The following is a 14,034-nucleotide window of genomic DNA, read 5'->3' on the forward strand; positions in this document are numbered from 1 at the left end:
CTCTGTCACTCACACTCACACACTCAACACCACATGCAATCACACACACACAGAAACACAAACACACACGGGAATACGCTCTCTCATTCACTGAAACACACATTTATGCACCCTCTTACACACCCACACACACAGAAATACGGACTCACAAACATAGGCCCGTACAATCACACCTATGTACCCCGTCATTCACTCACACATCCATACTCACTCACACTCAAAAACAGACTCACACACCCACACCCACACACAGAAATACATACTCACAAATATACGCACATACAGTCACACCTATGTCCCCACTCTTACTCCGACTCACACACTCATACCCACTTACTCAAAAGTAGACTCACATCTATACACACACAAAAATACACACTCACAAACAGGTACATACAACATCACATATGTACCCCCTTTCAGTCACTCAAACATTTATACTCACTCACACTCAAAAATAGATTCAAACACCTACACACACACAAATACCCACTCACAAGCATATACACATACAAACACAAATGCCCACATGCACAGATGACAACACACACTCATGCACACCCATACAAACCCATGAACACCAACACTCACACACCCACCCTCACACCAAACGCATTCACATGCTTTCACACTCACACACACAAACACACACACACCCTTGAATTCATACTCTGAACCATAAGCCAACCCACTAAGACCCATCAGTCACACACACCCACACATAACTCACACACATTGAAATACGTACTGAAACACAGAAGCCAACTCCCACGAATAAAACTCTCACGCAGACTGTCACTGACACACACTCACCGACACATGCTATCAAACGTACACACACAAACACAGACACACTCTCTCACATTCCCTCAAACTCAGATACAAACACCCACACTTACACACTCACACACGCAGAAATACGCACTCACAAGTAAACACACATACAATCACACATAGGTACCCACTCTCACTCTCACTCACACAGTCATACGCACTTACTTAAAAATTGACTCACACCTATACACACACAAAAAGGCACACTCACAAGCATATACACGTAAAAACACAAGCACACATGCCAACACACAGTCACACATTACACACGTACAGAAATACACACTCACATATATACGCACATACAATCACACATTATGCACACCTGTCACTCACTCACACCTTCGTACTCACTCGCACTCAAAAGTAGACTCACACACCTACACACACACAGAAATACACACTCACAAATATACACACATACAATCACACAATTTACCCACTCTAACTCTGACTCACACAGTCATACTCACTCAAAGATAGACTCACACCTATACACACACACAAGAATATACACTCCCAGGCATATACACATGAAAACACAAACACACATGCACCGATGCCCACAGTCACACACACCTTTACACACTTAGAAACACAGAAGTCACACACTCACCTCACAAACATATGTACATGCCATATCACATATGTACCCCCTTTCAGTCACTCACACATTTATACTCACTCACACTCAAAAATAATCTCAAACACCTACACACACAAATACGCACTCACAAGCCTATGCACAACATACAAACGTAAACACACACATACACAGATGCCAACACACCTGCACACACCCATACACACACTCAAAAGCACACACACATTCACCCTCACACACATATGAACCTACACGTACACACAAATGCACGAGTACAAACACAAACACAACACACAGACACATAACGCAAAACACAATATTGTACACATCACACACCAGCACACACAAAAACCCTTACACAAAAACATTCATATACATACACCCTTGGACACAAGCACTCACACACCAACATACACACTTACACAGTAAGTCACAAACACTCACACTCAAAAATAGGCTCACACACCTACACACACACAGAAATACACACTCAACACTATACGCACATACAATCACACATATGTACCTACTCTCGCTCTCACTCACATATTCATACGTACTCAAAAATGGACTCGCACCTATACACACACAAAATTACACACTCACAAGCATATACACATGAAAACACAAACACACATACACAGATGCCAACACACAGTCACACACACCCTTACACACTTATAACCACACAAGTCACACACTCACCCTCACACACACTTACACACATATGAACATACACATGCAGACATTCACACTCTCTCACACACACACTCACCCACAAACTCACCCACAATATTGAATCGATACTCAAACCCGAGGCAACACACTGACACACATCACAAACGCACACCCGTTCCCATCTCACACACACACACGTACACACCCATACACACACACACTGACTCATTCACAAACACTCACTGCCATACACACTCAGATATGTACACGTACACACACCCAAACGTCCACAATCACAAACATAGATGCACACGCTCATTCATGCACATATTTACAAATTCACACTCAAATGTAATCAGACACGTACAAACACAGAAACACACACAGATATAAACAAACACTAACACACATGCGAACACACACAGGAGACAACACACACACCCCTACCCTCACATTCACACACTCACAGAAAAACACAATCACACTTAAAAAACACACGTGCATACGCAGACATGTGAATACACCCAAGCCAACACAGTAACATACAAATGCACTCATTCACTGACTCTCATACTCACCCACATATCTCCCACTGCATGCACTCACACACATACACACACACGCACACACTCACACCAATGCACACAATAACCAACCTCACACCATCATTCACACTCCCGCACCCAAGCACCAATGCACACTCAATCCCAAACTCACTGACACACTCACTTGCAAACGCCTGCACATTCTCACACACCTCCCCACACCAAAACACAATGTCACACACTAACTCATTCACACTAACTCTCGCACCCATGAACAAAGAAATTCATGTTCAAATACACATGTACACACAGATGCAGTCACACATTCACTCACATACACCCACCAACACCCCAAAACTCACACTCACCCACACATGACTCCCTTGCAATCACATGCACACCTACAGAGAAAAAATTCCAGACGCTCGCACACTCACATTTACACTCCCGCACAGTCACTTACACACACATTCAAAACTCACACGCTCATACACCTACACGTTTACACATTTACTCTGTCTCGCACTCACACACAAACACCCTCCAAAGCATTTGAATCCATACTCAGACACACATGCCAACCCACTAAGACACATCACACAAATACACACACTCACCGCTCACATACACTTTCAAACACACACAAACACACAAGCCAACTCACAAAAACAAAATTCTCACATTGACTCTGTCACTCACACTCACACACTCAACACCACATGCAATCACACACACACAGAAACACAAACACACACGGGAATACGCTCTCGCATTCGCTGAAACACACATTTATGCACCCTCTTACACACCCACACACACAGAAATACAGACTCACAAACATAGGCCCGTACAATCACACCTATGTACCCCGTCATTCACTCACACATCCATACTCACTCACACTCAAAAACAGACTCACACACCCACACCCACACACAGAAATACATACTCACAAATATACGCACATACAGTCACACCTATGTCCCCACTCTTACTCCGACTCACACACTCATACCCACTTACTCAAAAGTAGACTCACACCTATACACACACAAAAATACACACTCACAAACAGGTACATACAACATCACATATGTACCCCCTTTCAGTCACTCAAACATTTATACTCACTCACACTCAAAAATAGATTCAAACACCTACACACACACAAATACCCACTCACAAGCATATACACATACAAACACAAATGCCCACATGCACAGATGACAACACACACTCATGCACACCCATACAAACCCATGAACACCAACACTCACACACCCACCCTCACACCAAACGCATTCACATGCTTTCACACTCACACACACAAACACACACACACCCTTGAATTCATACTCTGACCCATAAGCCAACCCACTAAGACCCATCAGTCACACACACCCACACATAACTCACACACATTGAAATACGTACTGAAACACAGAAGCCAACTCCCACGAATAAAACTCTCACGCAGACTGTCACTGACACACACTCACCGACACATGCTATCAAACGTACACACACAAACACAGACACACTCTCTCACATTCCCTCAAACTCAGATACAAACACCCACACTTACACACTCACACACGCAGAAATATGCACTCACAAGTAAACACACATACAATCACACATAGGTACCCACTCTCACTCTCACTCACACAGTCATACGCACTTACTTAAAAATTGACTCACACCTATACACACACAAAAAGGCACACTCACAAGCATATACACGTAAAAACACAAGCACACATGCCAACACACAGTCACACATTACACACGTACAGAAATACACACTCACATATATACGCACATACAATCACACATTATGCACACCTGTCACTCACTCACACCTTCGTACTCACTCGCACTCAAAAGTAGACTCACACACCTACACACACACAGAAATACACACTCACAAATATACACACATACAATCACACAATTTACCCACTCTAACTCTGACTCACACAGTCATACTCACTCAAAGATAGACTCACACCTATACACACACACAAGAATATACACTCCCAGGCATATACACATGAAAACACAAACACACATGCACCGATGCCCACAGTCACACACACCTTTACACACTTATAAACACAGAAGTCACACACTCACCTCACAAACATATGTACATGCCATATCACATATGTACCCCCTTTCAGTCACCCACACATTTATACTCACTCACACTCAAAAATAATCTCAAACAGCTACACACACAAATACGCACTCAGAAGCCTATGCACATACAAACATAATCACACACATACACAGATGCCAACACACCTGCACACACCCATACACACACTCAAAAGCACACACACATTCACCCTCACACACATATGAACCTACACGTACACACAAATGCACGAGTACAAACACAAACACAACACACAGACACATAACGCAAAACACAGTATTGTACACATCACACACCAGCACACACAAAAACCCTTACACAAAAACATTCATATACATACACCCTTGGACACAAGCACTCACACACCAACATACACACTTACACAGTAAGTCACAAACACTCACACTCAAAAATAGGCTCACACACCTACACACACACAGAAATACACACTCAACACTATACGCACATACAATCACACATATGTACCTACTCTCGCTCTCACTCACATATTCATACGTACTCAAAAATGGACTCGCACGTATACACACACAAAATTACACACTCACAATCATATACACATGAAAACACAAACACACATACACAGATGCCAACACACAGTCACACACACCCTTACACACTTATAACCACACAAGTCACACACTCACCCTCACACACACTTACACACATATGAACATACACATGCAGACATTCACACTCTCTCACACACACACTCACCCACAAACTCACCCACAATATTGAATCGATACTCAAACCCGAGGCAACACACTGACACACATCACAAACGCACACCCATTCCCATCTCACACACACACACGTACACACCCATACACACACACACTGACTCATTCACAAACACTCACTGCCATACACACTCAGATATGTACACGTACACACACCCAAACGTCCACAATCACAAACATAGATGCACACGCTCATTCATGCACATATTTACAAATTCACAATCAAATGTAATCAGACACGTACAAACACAGAAACACACACAGATATAAACAAACACTAACACACATGTGAACACACACAGGAGACAACACACACACCCCTACCCTCACATTCACACACTCACAGAAAAACACAATCACACTTAAAAAACACACGTGCATACGCAGACATGTGAATACACCCAAGCCAACACAGTAACATACAAATGCACTCATTCACTGACTCTCATACTCACCCACATATCTCCCACTGCATGCACTCACACACATACACACACACACGCACACACTCACACCAACGCACACAAGAACCAACCTCACACAATCATTCACACTCCCGCACCCAAGCACCAACGCCCACTCAATCCCAAACTCACTGACACACTCACTTGCAAACGCCTGCCCATTCTCACACACCTCCCCACACCAAAACACAATGTCACACACTAACTCATTCACACTAACTCTCGCACCCATGAACAAAGTAATTCATGTTCAAATACACATGTACACACAGATGCCGTCACACATTCACTCACATACACCCACCAACACCCCAAAACTCACACTCACACTCACCCACACATGACTCCCTTGCAATCACATGCACACCTACAGAGAAAAAAATTCCAGACGCTCGCACACTCACATTTACACTCCCGCACAGTCACTTACACACACATTCAAAACTCACACGCTCATACACCTACACGTTTACACATTTACTCTGTCTCGCACTCACACACAAACACCCTCCAAAGCATTTGAATCCATACTCAGACACACATGCCAACCCACTAAGACACATCACACAAATACACACACTCACCCCTCACATACACATTCAAACACACATAGACACACAAGCCAACTCACAAAAACAAAATTCTCACATTGACTCTGTCACTCACACTCACACACTCAACACCACATGCAATCACACACACACAGAAACACAAACACACACGGGAATACGCTCTCTCGCATTCACTGAAACACACATTTATACACCCTCTTACACACCCACACACACAGAAATACAGACTCACAAACATGTGCCCATACAATCACACATATGCACCCCGTCATTCACTCACACATTCATACTCACTCACACTCAAAAACAGACTCACACACACACACACACACACAGAAATACATACTCACAAATATACGCACATACAGTCACACCTATGTCCCCACTCTTACTCCGACTCACACACTCATACCCCCTTACTCAAAAATAGACTCACACCTCTACACACACAAAAATACACACTCACAAACAGGTACATACAATATCACATATGTACCCCCTTTCAATCACTCAAACATTTATACTCACTCACACTCAAAAAGAGATTCAAACACCTACCCACACACAAATACCCACTCACAAGCATATACACCTACAAACACAAATGCCCACATGCACAGATGACAACACACACTCACGCACACCCATACAAACCCATGAACACAAACACTCACACACCCACCCTCACACCAAACGCATTCACATGCTTTCACACTCACACACACAAACACACACACACCCTTGAATTCATACTCTGACCCATAAGCCAACCCACTAAGACCCATCAGTCACACACACCCACACATAACTCACACACATTGAAATACGTACTGAAACACAGAAGCCAACTCCCACGAATAAAACTCTCACGCAGACTGTCACTGACACACACTCACCGACACATGCTATCAAACGTACACACACAAACACAGACACACTCTCTCACATTCCCTCAAACTCAGATACAAACACCCACACTTACACACTCACACACGCAGAAATACGCACTCACAAGTAAACACACATACAATCACACATAGGTACCCACTCTCACTCTCACTCACACAGTCATACGCACTTACTTAAAAATTGACTCACACCTATACACACACAAAAAGGCACACTCACAAGCATATACACGTAAAAACACAAGCACACATGCCAACACACAGTCACACATTACACACGTACAGAAATACACACTCACATATATACGCACATACAATCACACATTATGCACACCTGTCACTCACTCACACCTTCGTACTCACTCGCACTCAAAAGTAGACTCACACACCTACACACACACAGAAATACACACTCACAAATATACACACATACAATCACACAATTTACCCACTCTAACTCTGACTCACACAGTCATACTCACTCAAAGATAGACTCACACCTATACACACACACAAGAATATACACTCCCAGGCATATACACATGAAAACACAAACACACATGCACCGATGCCCACAGTCACACACACCTTTACACACTTATAAACACAGAAGTCACACACTCACCTCACAAACATATGTACATGCCATATCACATATGTACCCCCTTTCAGTCACTCACACATTTATACTCACTCACACTCAAAAATAATCTCAAACACCTACACACACAAATACGCACTCACAAGCCTATGCACAACATACAAACGTAAACACACACATACACAGATGCCAACACACCTGCACACACCCATACACACACTCAAAAGCACACACACATTCACCCTCACACACATATGAACCTACACGTACACACAAATGCACGAGTACAAACACAAACACAACACACAGACACATAACGCAAAACACAGTATTGTACACATCACACACCAGCACACACAAAAACCCTTACACAAAAACATTCATATACATACACCCTTGGACACAAACACTCACACACCAACATACACACTTACACAGTAAGTCACAAACACTCACACTCAAAAATAGGCTCACACACCTACACACACACAGAAATACACACTCAACACTATACGCACATACAATCACACATATGTACCTACTCTCGCTCTCACTCACATATTCATACGTACTCAAAAATGGACTCGCACCTATACACACACAAAATTACACACTCACAAGCATATACACATGAAAACACAAACACACATACACAGATGCCAACACACAGTCACACACACCCTTACACACTTATAACCACACAAGTCACACACTCACCCTCACACACACTTACACACATATGAACATACACATGCAGACATTCACACTCTCTCACACACACACTCACCCACAAACTCACCCACAATATTGAATCGATACTCAAACCCGAGGCAACACACTGACACACATCACAAACGCACACCCGTTCCCATCTCACACACACACACGTACACACCCATACACACACACACTGACTCATTCACAAACACTCACAGCCATACACACTCAGATATGTACACGGACACACACCCAAACGTCCACAATCACAAACATAGATGCACACGCTCATTCATGCACATATTTACAAATTCACACTCAAATGTAATCAGACACGTACAAACACAGAAACACACACAGATATAAACAAACACTAACACACATGTGAACACACACAGGAGACAACACACACACCCCTACCCTCACATTCACACACTCACAGAAAAACACAATCACACTTAAAAAACACACGTGCATACGCAGACATGTGAATACACCCAAGCCAACACAGTAACATACAAATGCACTCATTCACTGACTCTCATACTCACCCACATATCTCCCACTGCATGCACTCACACACATACACACACACACGCACACACTCACACCAACGCACACAAGAACCAACCTCACACAATCATTCACACTCCCGCACCCAAGCACCAACGCCCACTCAATCCCAAACTCACTGACACACTCACTTGCAAACGCCTGCCCATTCTCACACACCTCCCCACACCAAAACACAATGTCACACACTAACTCATTCACACTAACTCTCGCACCCATGAACAAAGAAATTCATGTTCAAATACACATGTACACACAGATGCAGTCACACATTCACTCACATACACCCACCAACACCCCAAAACTCACACTCACACTCACCCACACATGACTCCCTTGCAATCACATGCACACCTACAGAGAAAAAAATTCCAGACGCTCGCACACTCACATTTACACTCCCGCACAGTCACTTACACACACATTCAAAACTCACACGCTCATACACCTACACGTTTACACATTTACTCTGTCTCGCACTCACACACAAACACCCTCCAAAGCATTTGAATCCATACTCAGACACACATGCCAACCCACTAAGACACATCACACAAATACACACACTCACCCCTCACATACACATTCAAACACACATAGACACACAAGCCAACTCACAAAAACAAAATTCTCACATTGACTCTGTCACTCACACTCACACACTCAACACCACATGCAATCACACACACACAGAAACACAAACACACACGGGAATACGCTCTCTCGCATTCACTGAAACACACATTTATACACCCTCTTACACACCCACACACACAGAAATACAGACTCACAAACATGTGCCCATACAATCACACATATGCACCCCGTCATTCACTCACACATTCATACTCACTCACACTCAAAAACAGACTCACACACACACACACACACACAGAAATACATACTCACAAATATACGCACATACAGTCACACCTATGTCCCCACTCTTACTCCGACTCACACACTCATACCCCCTTACTCAAAAATAGACTCACACCTCTACACACACAAAAATACACACTCACAAACAGGTACATACAATATCACATATGTACCCCCTTTCAATCACTCAAACATTTATACTCACTCACACTCAAAAAGAGATTCAAACACCTACCCACACACAAATACCCACTCACAAGCATATACACCTACAAACACAAATGCCCACATGCACAGATGACAACACACACTCACGCACACCCATACAAACCCATGAACACAAACACTCACACACCCACCCTCACACCAAACGCATTCACATGCTTTCACACTCACACACACACACCCTTGAATTCATACTCTGACCCATAAGCCAACCCACTAAGACCCATCAGTCACACACACCCACACAAAACTCACACACATTGAAATACGTACTGAAACACAGAAGCCAACTCCCACGAATAAAACTCTCACGCAGACTGTCAGTGACACACACTCACCGACACATGCTATCAAACGTACACACACAAACACACACACTCTCACACATTCCCTCAAACTCAGATACAAACACCCACACTTACACACTCACACACACAGAAGTACACACTCACAAGTAAACACACATACAATCACACATATGTACCCACTCTCACTCTCACTCACACAGTCATACTCACTTACTTAAAAATAGACTCACACCTATACACACACAAAAAGGCACACTCACAAGCATATACACGTCAAAACACAAACACACATGCCAACACACAGTCACACATTACACACATATAGAAATACACACTCACATATATACGCTCCTACAATCACACATTATGCACACCTGTCACTCACTCACACATTCGTACTCACTCACACTCAAAAATAGACTCACACACCTACACACACACAGAAATACACACTCACAAATATACACACATACAATCACACAATTTACCCACTCTAACTCTGACTCACACAGTCATACTCACTCACTCAAACATAGACTCACACCTACACACACACAAGAATATACACTCCCAGGCATATACACATGCAAACACAAACACACATGCACCGATGCCAACAGTCACACACACCTTTACACACTTAGAAACACAGAAGTCACACACTCACCTCACAAACCTATGTACATGCCATATCACATATGTACCCCCTTTCAGTCACTCACACATTTATACTCACTCACACTCAAAAATAATCTCAAACACCTACACACACAAATACGCACTCACAAGCCTATACACATACAAACATAAACACACACATACGCAGATGCCAACACACCTGCACACACCCATACACACACTCAAAAGCACACACACATTCACCCTCACACACATATGAACATACACGTACACACAAATGCACGCGTACAAACACAACACACCGACACATAACGCAAAACACAGTATTGTACACATCACACACCAGCACACACAAAAACCCTTGCACAAAATCATTCATATACATACACCCTTGGACACAAGCACTCACACACCTGCATACACACTTACACAGTAAGTCACAAACACTCACACTCAAAAATAGGCTCACACACCTACACACACACAGAAATACACACTCAACACTATACGCACATACAATCACACATATGTACCTACTCTCGCTCTCACTCACATATTCATACGTACTCAAAAATGGACTCGCACCTATACACACACAAAATTACACACTCACAAGCATATACACATGAAAACACAAACACACATACACAGATGCCAACACACAGTCACACACACCCTTACACACTTATAACCACACAAGTCACACACTCACCCTCACACACACTTACACACATATGAACATACACATGCAGACATTCACACTCTCTCACACACACACTCACCCACAAACTCACCCACAATATTGAATCGATACTCAAACCCGAGCCAACACACTGACACACATCACAAACGCACACCCGTTCCCATCTCACACACACACACGTACACACCCATACACACACACACTGACTCATTCACAAACACTCACAGCCATACACACTCAGATATGTACACGTACACACACCCAAACGTCCACAATCACAAACATAGATGCACACGCTCATTCAGGCACATATTTACAAATTCACACTCAAATGTAATCAGACACGTACAAACACAGAAACACACACAGATATAAACAAACACTAACACACATGCGAACACACACAGGAGACAACACACACACCCCTACCCTCACATTCACACACTCACAGAAAAACACAATCACACTTAAAAAACACACGTGCATACGGAGACATGTGAATACACCCAAGCCAACACAGTAACATACAAATGCACTCATTCACTGACTCTCATACTCACCCACATATCTCCCACTGCATGCACTCACACACATACACACACACGCACACACTCACACCAACGCACACAATAACCAACCTCACACAATCATTCACACTCCCGCACCCAAGTACCAATGCACACTCAATCCCAAACTCACTGACACACTCACTTGCAAACGCCTGCACATTCTCACACACCTCCCCACACCAAAACACAATGTCACACACTAACTCATTCACACTAACTCTCGCACCCATGAACAAAGAAATTCATGTTCAAATACACATGTACACACAGATGCAGTCACACATTCACTCACATACACCCACCAACACCCCAAAACTCACACTCACCCACACAAGACTCCCTTGCAATCACATGCACACCTACAGAGAAAAAATTCCAGACGCTCGCACACTCACATTTACACTCCCGCACAGTCACTTACACACACATTCAAAACTCACACGCTCATACACCTACACGTTTACACATTTACTCTGTCTCGCACTCACACACAAACACCCTCCAAAGCATTTGAATCCATACTCAGACACACATGCCAACCCACTAAGACACATCACACAAATACACACACTCACCGCTCACATACACTTTCAAACACACACAAACACACAAGCCAACTCACAAAAACAAAATTCTCACATTGACTCTGTCACTCACACTCACACACTCAACACCACATGCAATCACACACACACAGAAACACAAACACACACGGGAATACGCTCTCGCATTCACTGAAACACACATTTATGCACCCTCTTACACACCCACACACACAGAAATACGGACTCACAAACATAGGCCCGTACAATCACACCTATGTACCCCGTCATTCACTCACACATCCATACTCACTCACACTCAAAAACAGACTCACACACCCACACCCACACACAGAAATACATACTCACAAATATACGCACATACAGTCACACCTATGTCCCCACTCTTACTCCGACTCACACACTCATACCCACTTACTCAAAAGTAGACTCACACCTATACACACACAAAAATACACACTCACAAACAGGTACATACAACATCACATATGTACCCCCTTTCAGTCACTCAAACATTTATACTCACTCACACTCAAAAATAGATTCAAACACCTACACACACACAAATACCCACTCACAAGCATATACACATACAAACACAAATGCCCACATGCACAGATGACAACACACACTCATGCACACCCATACAAACCCATGAACACCAACACTCACACACCCACCCTCACACCAAACGCATTCACATGCTTTCACACTCACACACACAAAC

Source organism: Castor canadensis, chromosome 1, assembly GCF_047511655.1.
Source record: "Castor canadensis chromosome 1, mCasCan1.hap1v2, whole genome shotgun sequence".
In the NCBI taxonomy this organism is placed as follows: domain Eukaryota; kingdom Metazoa; phylum Chordata; class Mammalia; order Rodentia; family Castoridae; genus Castor; species Castor canadensis.